The following is a 12,100-nucleotide window of genomic DNA, read 5'->3' on the forward strand; positions in this document are numbered from 1 at the left end:
CACGTGAATTTTTTTTCCAGCAGACCCAGGTTGGACCCATGTCTTGGGTTCAACATGTGTACCATTGTCCCTTTAAACCACTTTACTGCTTTAAACAACTACAAGCCTAACTATAACCTCATTGTTAGCCTATACAAGTGCGTGTGTGTCTTTTTTTTCTTGGTTTTTGCATTGATTTTTTTTGGTTCAGGAAAGGCTGAACTTAGTATTTAGAGTTCTTACTGGTTCTGACTAAAACACATTGCACTGTTATTATTTGGCTTTCTATCGATCTGCAATTCTTTGTCAATTTAAGTGATTAGATAAGGTCACATGACTGCAGGAGTACCACTATTGCAAATATTATTGCATTTATACTGCAAAACTAAAACCTCCCTGTAATAATACTGTGGATCTCCAGAGGAAATTGCTCCTTTATTCCAAGTTATATCGTTATAGAAACTCAAAATCTGTTTCAGGTGTTTCGATTCAAACGTGTGTTAGCCTAAATCTGCTTCCTAAACCCAGTCTTAACTCTAAAACGGAATGATTTACATGGTCCAGTATATGTCCCCATAAGGGAGGTGAGTGTGACGAAACATGTCTCGCTCAGACACGCAGTAGAAAGTCGGCATTAACACAGTTGCTGATGAACACAAACAACTTTCCAAGCAGTTACCGTCCTTTATTCCACACAGGAAGCAGAGAGTGTGCCAAGAAAAAATTTCAACACCAGCAATTAAAAACATCAAACTGAGCAGAACAACATCCTCGAAGGCATCTGTGACATCACAAAAAGGCAGACAGAGAGTAGGACATCTCCATCCCAACAGTATCATCAGTACAAGTCGCTCTTTTCCCCTTTCATCATAATCTGAGCAGAAGGAGCTCACAAACTGATCTGCCTTTCAGTACTGACTGGAGCATCAGCTGAATAAAAGGTCCTTTGTGTTCTCAGGAAACATTTGTGTTGTCAGACCGGTTTCATCAGGCCTCCATGGTTACCAATAATTGGGCTTGCAAAGGGGAGTTCATCAAATGAATTGATTGAAGGAAAGCAACAGAGAGAGAAGTGTAGGGATAATAGCGTTGGGCTGAGTTTTGGAACCGAACCAAGAACTTGTTTCTGGTGGACATTATCCTTCTGGTTTGCTCACTTCATTGGGTGTTTATTGGCACAATATTTTGACTTAGATTAAGTTAAAGCTAGTAGTAATCCCAACACATTTCTCCCTATAACGTTAAAACAAAAGTTTTTACTAATTGAATCAAAGCGAGTCACTTCCTAAAGGTTATTTTATTTGGAAATTGTCAACATTTTGGGAAATTACATCCAGGACTGAGATTAGAAGATTGATATCAGTCTCAAGTGTCTTAAGTAAAGCTGAAGTCAGAACATGGTTAGGCCAGCTTAGCATAAGGATTGCAGGCTGGTGGAAACTACATGCATAGCCCTGTCCAAAGTTATCAAATATGCATAAAATCATTTACAATATCTAGTTTGTATGACGAGCAATCGAACAGGAATTTAAAGCAAGTTTATCCATCCGCCCAGTATTTCTGTACAGCAACTATGTGCAAGAAAGGGTTTCAGTTTAAGTCTCAGTTCAAAGTTATGAAGCCTTAACGCCAACAACTCTGGCTTGGGTAGACATATTAGACTGATGCGTAAAATTGTAGGAACTCAATCATGTCCGTGTGTACTGTTTGAATGCGAATGTTCACGCAATTCCATTCTTACTAAAATTGTATGTCTCAGTCTGCAAAGTAGACACGAGCCAGAGTTTGTTGCTTTCCCATCGCACTCACAGTGGGCGGACATGGCACAGGATTTCTGGAGAATTTGGAATATCCCGCTGTGTTTGGGCGCCATCAAAGGAAACAATACAAATCAAAGCACCTCAAAGGTCTGGCAGTACCTACTTACCAACACTATCACAATTACAAACAGACCTACTCCATTTGTCCTATTGGCTCATGCACATTTATCATTTCACAATGGTGAACTTGGGGGCCTACGGCTGTGAAAGTGATGGTGGCAAATTCAAAGAGGGTGGTTTAGCCAGGGCTTTAATCTATGTGTCTATCTATGTGTCTTTGTACCCTTTTCATGATGAATTATAAAGGTGTGCAACAAAGAATCTCCTCGCACATCCTCACCTAAAAAAAACCATCCATTTTATTTTCCTGGCACTTGTACAGTTGAATCGTTTGCAATCGTTTGACAGTCTGCGTGGTTACAAAATTTGACGTCCTTAGTAGACAATTTACACTACACACATGTGGATCCTTGCAGACATGGAAACCATGAATGAGCTTTAACAACCTTCACTGTGACAATAAGACTGCAGGAAGCAGCATACAGAAACTGTGTTTGTCTGTTGTTTGCAGAGAAATAGTCCCAGTCTGTACAGTAACTCGTGTTCCTCTGTACATGCAAAAAGCTATTCGCCCATTCGCAACCTGCTTTGCAAGGAGATACTTGACAGGAGAGTAAAAACAGCCACTACAGATTTATAGCAACACATTCTTCAGCAACTTTTACAAGGGACAAAGTCATTTTTCATATTTGGAGTGTGTTTTTGCTGTGTGTCCAAGACAAACACAGCTCCCCAAACCTCCTTAGGTCTCTTCAGAAGATAACCCGCCATTTTTCTTTTTAGAGTTACGCCTTATGCTAGAGTTTTTGAAAAGTATAATGCCAGTTGCAGATTTCTGGTCTAATAGAAAGACAAAAAATCTACCTGGGTGATACTAGACTTTCTTGAGGTCAGCGAATATAATCAAAATACAGAAAAAGGAAACTGTTCATGGAGTTTTCTTTGGATGATGCTAAAAACCAAGGAGCTGCTTTCATTCGGTCCATCCATGCCCAGATTCCAATCCGTTCTGTGACTTGAAAACATGCTGACTATTAAATTGAATCAAGACGAGAATATGTATTTTGGACAATCTTGTCTAGATTCTATTGTCAGTAGGAGGTGGAGCTTCATTGAAGCTACCCGTGTTGACCGAACATGTGGGCACGCCAACCAATAAAGACAAGAATTTAATAGGGGAAAGTTTTGTGTTCTCGTAAAAAGGCCAAGATGATTGTAACCATCTGTAAAAGACAATGGTCCAAAAGCCAGAAAGGGTTGGGAGGAGGGTAGGCAGCAGGGATGGTAGTCACAGGGAAGCTAGAAGAGTTCTGCCCTCTGATCTGACCTGACATGCATTGCTGAACCCTTGCACCTGTTGGGGGGGGATCCAGTGTCGCTACTTCCTCTTCAACCAGCAAATAGAAGAGGAGGGCGGAGATGAGGAGGAGACAGGAGATGATGTTTTGGGCCAGATGTAGGATCCAGCAAGTTGTTCCAGACATTAAGGCTGCCAGTAACCAAGATGGTTGCAGTGGTCTTTGATAGGGGTCCGATTATCTGTCATTGGAGAGTATTGAGTAGTTTGCTGTTGATACAGTAAGCTGACAAAATGAATGAGTGTTCTGCAAAATTCATGTTAAAACCACTGTGATGTTGTTAGGGTTCTTAGCAGTGCAGTATTTCTATCATATTGTTTCAAAGATTTCAAAATGTAATTAGGGTAAGAATTAATATTTTGCCATAAGTATATATTGCACCTTTTTCCTGAAAGTAGGCCAACTAGGAGAAGACGGTACCATTATCACCATTTCCCTGCTGAATAAAGGGTATTTTCCACTGGTTCCGTGTCTGATGCATTCCGTGACTGAATCGCCGTTATTAAATTCAGTGCTTAATTTCATATCCCACCGGCAGCACCACGGTCCGTCTCACCAGTGTTCCAGAAGCGCCTCGTGGTGCTGCTCTGCTAAAGATAGGCAGCAAGTCTATTTCAGACGGAAGCGCTCAGAGACCGCTGCAATCTAGATTAAAGCAGATCGGCCGGGCAGGAAGTTTGTCGAGAAAACAAAATAAAACTGAAAAAAAAAAAAAAAAAAAACCATGTGCAAACTACCGGTCATAAAAAACTTTACTGCATCATCATCATCGACCCCCGCACTCTCAATTTGGACAAGAAATGCATTCTCCTCCTGCTACAGATACAGTATGTGAAATAGTTACACAATAAATAGGAGGATTCATGTTTTTAATGACTAAAACACAGCAGGCTGTACTAACTTTGTCTGTAGGCTGCAGCGCGAAGTAGGAAATGACAACAATAAACACAAAATGGACGAAAAAGAAACCGCGTAACAACGTTTGCCTGCGACAGAAGTGCAGAAATCAAGGAAACATGACCAAATCAGGCATGCGACGTGATGGATACGTCTTCAGTGGAATAAGTATAAGAATTTCTCACCCGCAATGCATTTCAATCACCTGGTGATACATAGTTTGAAGTCACCAAAAGTATGGCATTATTTCAGGTCCTGCAGGCAACTATTAGTCGGGAGGTCTAAGGTTAAGGAGAGCAGAAGTAAGGAGTGGAAATAATTCATTTAGACAATGGGATGATGTAAGAAAATGAGTTTCCTTTATACTAAGGAGGACAGAGAGTGACTGTGCTCTGAGTGTAGCAGCATTGACAGTCCCCCCCCCTCCCATCCTCCTGCCAGCGCCCCGTCTTCTCGGGGGGCCCAGTTGTCCATATCATCAATCAGCCTTTCTGGTGTGTGTTCTGGCGGACGGCCACTACTGATGTCGTTGTCCCAAAGGTCACAGCCAAGCAGGCAGCTATCTGAGCAATGCAACACTACATGTCTGTCCCACATAGAGTCACACCACTGCAGAGCCTCTGGGAACACACACTGACCATTGATGGAGGTTGGCAGCTTACCACCTGCACACGTATACCATACAACTGCCCAAACATAGGCATGTAGCTACACATGACCTTATGGTAACTTTCTGCAATGCAAAACCCATACAATATTTCAGTCATTTGTCACTTTTATTGGGAGGTGCAAATTGAAAACACTTTAACAGAATTGATCTTTTCTTCGGATTGAAATTGGGAAACCTCCTAAAATTAAAACAGTAGTAAAACAAAATGTATGAAATCTCTTGCAACAAGCTGCTATATATCTACTGCCTTTACAAGTAGCCAATGCCATGCTCCGGCACCTCCTAAAAATAGAGTTCCCTCAACCCACGGGGATCCCATGGTGCTCTGCAGCATTCCTGGTGTGAACCATCTGCAGAGGCTGCAGGGGTGCGCAGGGGATCAAAATGCTCATATCACCACAGCAAGAGCAGTTTGTGCTGGCCAAGCTTTTGACCTTGGGGGCTAGCACTCTCTTATAGGGAAACACTTTCATGGCAATGCCATCAAACAATGGTAGTTAACAGGTTATTCATGAGTTCATTGGTTAGAAGTTCTACATGCATATCATGTCATATCAAGGCCACTTGTAGCCATGTTCTAACAATATAAAAAGAATATTTAATATATTGTCAAATAATTTAAGTGTTGACCAGTTTACATATAGAACCTCTCTAAAGGGGTTTCTGACTGCAACACAGAAGAAATCATTTTAATGTGTTTTTTATTATACGTGTTTAAATTGTAAAAAAAAAAAAAAAAAAATACTGAGGGAGTTCAAATGTGACTTCCAGAAATGCTATTATACTCTAGGCTACCCTGTCTCCTAGAAATTGTATTTTTACATAACTAAATTGTTTTCCCAACTACATTAAGGCAAAACATAATCATTGGCTGGATTTCGTTAATGAAGCGCCTCTTTTCTGAACTGCTTTGGAGTTGTCATGGAGGTGCTTGGGGTGGATGGTTGATTTACAAAGCACATGTCTCTCTGTGAGAAGCTAAAGATAGCCATAAAGAAGTTTGATATTCCTGTAGTCACAACAATAGGATATTGCACTGCACGATCACATATTTTTGAAGGAACAAAATTGTCAAAATCTGTGGTCAGTGAACATTTTCCTTCTAACTATAATATCAACACAATTTCACAATTTTTAAGTACTCCAGTGATCCCATGGGCAATTTTTGCACACGCAGCAGGAGCGGTGCCTCGGATTGTAAAGAGGATCGGTCATATGACAGGTTGTCAATTTTATCCTGGGGTCTTCCTGTCCGCATGCCGAAGTGTCCTTGGGCAAGACACCCCGCGATGGCATGCAAGCACCTTGGTGTGTGAATGTGTGTGCAGATCATTTACTTTCTGTGGTTGTAGAATAATAATTATGATAGCTACTGGGTTGCTTATTCTAGTGTACGAATTACGTTAGCATGAATATCTCCCTACCAGAATTTCTTCAAGGTTCTTTAAGTTTATAACCAATGTGGCAACTCCAAAAAATGTGCACTGCTACCTGCATACATGTAAGATTCTAGCCCAGGAACACAACACACTGAGAGTGTGCAGGATTTTAAAGACCTATTAACCAAAATGTAAGAGCTCAAACAGCCGTATTGGCTGTACTCACATCCTCTTGAGGTCCTGCATGTAGATAATATGATTATCAACATGTGAAGAGGTTTTAAGGGCTTGCTGACACTTGGCCTTACCTTGCCATTACTTCATTGTTTAGGAGTTTCCTGTCCGTCGGTCGAACAGAAAACTCACACCATTATGTCACCCTCGTTAGAAGCCAAGAAAAAGACATGAACGCAGCCTATAGGCCAAGTTCACAGAATACGATCCCTGTGGTAAAACATGGAGAAGGAACTAAAGATGAACCTTGCTTATAAGACCATAACATTTAGACTTGGCTATGTGAGTACGTTTTTTTTCCTGCTCTCCTTAAATCCACCTGTGTGGTCACCCCTGTAACGTGACCTGTACAGCATTTGATTGCTGACTCTCAGGTCAAACACGACAGAAAGCTGACCTTCAACCTCTCTGGCAGGTGACACCAGGGCTGCCTTGCTGGCTCAGTCCTCATAGAGATAAGGGCACATCATATAAACAAAGGTGAGGGAAGCAAAAGCCCACTACATATGCTAGTAATACTATTTATAATAAAAGTAAGAATAGCCAGCAGAAGATTTTTAAAGATGTCATAAATGTAAATAGAAGCCAAAAGTGAAACAAAAAAAAATGTATCTCATGTGCTCTCTAATGAATATGGCCTTTGTGTGAAAACATATGATTCCTGCCATTCCTGTGACAGATGACTTGGTGAATAGTTGCTCCACGTGGATGACACACAGCCTACAAATATGATCCCACGTGTTGCTGCAGCTGGCTCCACTGGAACACGTCCATGTATTTGCCTGAGGCTAACACACTCCGAGGTCCAAACAAGTTACGATATTATTGCTCTCTTTAAATTAACTAGTTAAGAAATTGAATCAGCATGTGGACACTCTAAATAGGATCCAACAGCATACCGTCCACATACTATCTGTACTTTAATTCTGAAGACAAAAGCTTGGATTTTGTGAAATGTCAGTGCTGCAGCAGAACGTATGTTCAAACTCCAATTTGTTTTCTCATATCAGATCTTTACGACACTGTCTGCACTCTTATTTGCAAGTGAGCCGATCGGATTGTGTGTTTAGACATTACAAACCTAATCTGCATGGGTTGCTGTGATAACGACATAAGCGCAGCTACGCTGATGATGCGGCATTCCAACACGGAAGCTGCCGGCACAGAAGTGTCAGCAGACGGTTTATTTGGGCCTCTGTCAGTGGAGTGTTGTTATCGTTGCCCTCCACAGCACCAAAAATCAACACTTTCTCTAAGCACTCTGCTAGCAGTAGCAAAGATTCTGGCACTCCGTTTCTCCGAAAAAAAAATTGTCACCGTGTGTCGCGTTAACGCAAGAAATCCGACCCGGGCCAGCAGAGCATCCGGACTGAGACGCATCTGTAGAAATCGGATTGGAAACACATCTCACTGTTCACAATGTGGCATTTCATGAGTTTTTTTTTGCTCTTCAGAATTTCACAAATCAATCCAGATACAATCTGAATTGTGCTGGCAGTCTGAACATTGCCAAAGTGACATTTCATGCACTAGTGTGCTTGCAGCTTTATATGGCAACACTTTGAAGAAGTCATTCTGCTCTTTTAACATAACTTTGCCCTGGAGCACAAAATCAGCTCCATCGAGAGATGGTCAGTTGGTCCCAGTTTCACATAGTCCTGATCTCAAACACCTCTGAGATGAACCCTAATGCTCCTCTGACTGAATGGCAGTAATTCCTTGCAGATATGTTCCAGAATGACTGAAATGTTCAATCACAGATGTGACTACCAATACTTTCTCCGTAATGGTGCTCTGAATCAACAGGATTGCATTTGAAAAGCTTTTCTCATTGGAACCAACAAATATTCAACCAAATATGTAATTTGTTAAAGTTACGTTCCGATTTCACACCTCATGATTTACATCCAACTACTACAGAGGGAAAAAGGCTGATAATAGCAGGCTTTACTGTTAGGCTGCTGAAACTGAATGAACAGCTAAACATGTCACAGTGCATTTGCATAGTCAGTGTGTTTACACTGAAAATGAGCGTGAACGATGCTATAATAACTGTTCATGATTAGAAGAGTTGATTCGGGAGGAACACAAAGGGCAGTGTAGGCAGGGCTGAAAGAGTTGGGAGTAAATAGATGGCAAGCAATTGGAGCTGCATTTGTTTTGCGGGCCATCTATTTCAACCCAGAGAGAAACGGCATGACTCATGAATAGAGGCCCTCTGTAGAAAGCATTTTGTCAGCGGTTTGAGCAGAGCTGGTGCAAAAACACGGGCATATGCCAAGCAGCTTTCTCACCTAAGGGAGAGGGGGCAGTACAGCTGTAGTTGGATTTACACACAGCCCATTATCAACATCCACAGGAACCATTCCACCTGGAAGCGCACAAAGGTACTTTATACAATCAGTAAGTGAACACAGAGTGACCCCAATTACTGATTGTTACATAATTCACCTGCTACTTAGAGTTAGAAGTAAATTAATGCCACATTAAGGCCGTAGTTCATGACTGAGGAACTGTAATTTTTAACGCTGCACTAAATTTTATCTTTATAATAATACTGGGTCAAATATCTGAGCAATGTGAAAGAGGTTGCTCATAGCGGCAAAGGTACCGACAGTCCTGCAGTGTTTAAGTACCCGTCAGCTTATTGTTTTGGTTTCATGGCTCAGAGTTTTACTGTTTTGCTTAATCTCATCACTCTCATCAACCTGGAGACTGTCACAGCAGACAGCTGTTTTCATGAAAGAATAAATAAATAAAAACACGGTAAACCAACTGTACTTGCTAAGCAGCAAAAATAAAAATGTATCAACTGGCTGGTGAACATAGCACAGCATTTAGCTGCTGAAGAGCTCGTATTGAAGTAATTTGTCAAGTAAACAAAAATAACTAATGCTAATGCTATTTGCTATAAAAATTTAAGATGAGAATATGTCCATGTTGGGTTTACAGGGTTGTTCCATTGACCTCAGATGAGAAAGAAAACTCTGGATGAAACAAATAGCATCAAAACGATACATATTTCCATTTCAGTCCTCCTCATCAATTTACTTCCAACTGGTTTTGATTGATCTTTCGTCACATGTTATCCTCACCCAATATCATGTTTTAAAAGAAATTACAAACCATGGCAGCAGATGATATCAAAATAGCACTTCTTTGAGACTTAATTGTATAGATTGCTTTGGAGCTGATCCTAAAAGCAAAGCAAAAAAGGTGATAGTGATATTCTTTATGTTTTTATTGTCAATAAACCCCACAAGACCCAAATCAGCAATGGATACAACCCACTCAAAATTCCTGTACGTGTACCCAAAGCCGGGTGTATCTGTGCTTTGGAGCTTCATCGTTGTATAAAACGATTAAAAGCACATCAATCAGGGAGCCATATCCCACACACTCTGTCCTGCTGCCCCAAATACTCACTCACACATGAAATGTGTCCTAATCCACACTAAAAACTGTCCCCAACAAATGTACCATTTTCTACTAGTAGTATTTACTAAATACTACAGTGCCATGTTAGGAAATGTTGAAGCTTTTTTTTTAAATGACATTTCATTGATTAATATCGTCAGTAAGAAGATTACAGAGTTTGGCAGTTAGAAAGCATGAAGAGACAAACACATAATTGGTTTAAGTCTTTACGTGGGACAGTGATGACAGTGACAAAAATATGGAGCAACACCAGCTTTATAAATTACTTTTCCTTCTTAATGACAACATGCAGTGCCAGTAAACAGACGGACACACAGATGGTTTGTTTACTGGCAGCTCTGAAATAGTGACGGGCGTCGTTGTGACTGCTGATGACCAGCCAGCCATTACATCACACGCCCAGGATACACTGTTCTTGGCTGGGACTGAGACACTAGCCTGAAGTGGTGTGTGCTTATTTGCTCAGCATCGAGCCTACATACCTGGAAGTGTGTGAGCATGCATGTGTACGTGCAGAACATAATGTACAACTTTCATTTAAGTAGAAGACAAAATACTTCAATATGCTACAGCTTATAACACATGTTTCTCTCCTGGAAGTCATTAGACAGTATGTATGTTTGTGTGCAGAAGCACGTGTGTGTGTGTGTGTGTGTGTGTGTGTGTGTGTGTGTGTGTGTGTGTGTGTGTGTGTGTGTGTGTGTGTGTGTGTGTGTGTGTGTGTGTGTGTGTGTGTCCTGTATATCATCACCACCAAACTTAACGAGCTTTGTCACGTTGTGATTGTGGGGCGCACACACTTCCCTGCTCTCATTTGGAAACAACAACCAGACCCAGACTGAGGTTTTATAGCCAGATGGGTTGGGGTCAGTAGTGGAAAGTAAGTACTCGCATACCACAGCCTAGTCTAGTTTATTTGACAGCTATAGCTACTAGTTAGTTTTCTGCTAGATTTAAACATCCCCCAAAATATAAATATAATTATAAAATACAATGACATTACTTCAAAGTACACTTTTTATTCACGTCTGGTTGAAAATAGCTCAAACTAAACAAGCTTGTAATAGACGGCCAAAGGTGCTTCTGTGTTATCCTCTGTAATGTGCAATTTCAGATTGAGTTTTTTTTTTTTTTTTTTTTTTTTAAACCCTCAGAAAGAAAGGACTCGACACGACAGTTCATGATGCATCAATATCAGAAGATGACTTTAAAGCAATAATTAACTCTTCGGAAGGGCGAGTAAACAAAGTGTGGTTTGTTGTTTAAATTAATTTCGGCCGCAGGAGAAATGAAGACAGTGGACAGCTCGAACCTGCATCATTCACCATCAAAAGAGAGGAAAACGGGCTCCAGTATGCAACACTGGCCTTCAACGAGGATACAAAGAATCACAATTACCCACATAAATAGAGTATAAGACGATTTGTTTGAGAAGACTGATGATTCTTTCTGCTTTGATTCATCGAGACTAAAACCTCTCAAAGCACACTGTCCGTCAAACTTCACCTAAAAACAAACGTTATCTGCGGTCTCGACAATGTTTGGTAAGGTGGCTTAGTGCTTACTCTTTTGGTTATGACTATAACCACGGAGCTTTTTCAAAATTCTGTATAACTATATCATATGCAGGGTAGTCTATTAGCTAGTCTTGCTGTTAAAGTATTGCCTAAAATGAAACACAAAATTATTTGCTGTGTGTTAAAGGTACACTCGAGAGCCAATGGGAGTTAATCATCTTGCGACAACTTTGCCCAGCAAACCGGAACGCAGAAGAAATGCACCAACCACTGCCTCCACAGGTCCGCCATTCAGAAATTATCTGTTCATGGTCTTGACATTATAGTCTTGATAGTGGTCATGGCTGTAGAAGGCCACTAGTGTAAAAACCTTCAGAGCTTATTGGCAACTGCAACTCGGTGAATTCACCACGCCAAGCGGCACATCTGTACCTATAACAAAAATGGAAGCCAAGCAGTTTTCAAAGCCATACAACTGATGCCGGGCAGTTTTTCATTGTCCAGCCGGACAATAAATGTTAACACACAAATTAATATAAATAACAAGCCAAATGATGAGTATGTTGCATACCAACCACCTTACACTAGGTGTGGGCAGCCACATAGCGTAAGGTATGAACACGTTAATTAAAATAGTTCAGATGGGGATGTGTCTATAAAGTCCATATTCCCATACTTGGTCACCAATTTATAAAAGCAATAGCTCATTCCAGGCCTCCGCTTCACTATAATTACACTATACACAGCC

The 12,100-nt window shown here is 40.9% G+C and overlaps 1 protein-coding gene across 8 annotated transcripts in view; it reads right to left on the reverse strand.

The window, feature by feature from the left end:
• ablim2 (actin binding LIM protein family, member 2) overlaps window positions 1-12,100 on the reverse strand; it is a 105,815-nt gene that overhangs the window by 70,769 nt on the left and 22,946 nt on the right. The window lies entirely within an intron of this gene.

The sequence above is a fragment of the Brachyistius frenatus genome, unplaced genomic scaffold (assembly GCF_029030835.1).
Source record: "Brachyistius frenatus isolate BFR_SWC_R1_liver_20210118 unplaced genomic scaffold, ASM2903083v1 Contig_275, whole genome shotgun sequence".
Lineage (NCBI taxonomy): Eukaryota > Metazoa > Chordata > Actinopteri > Embiotocidae > Brachyistius > Brachyistius frenatus.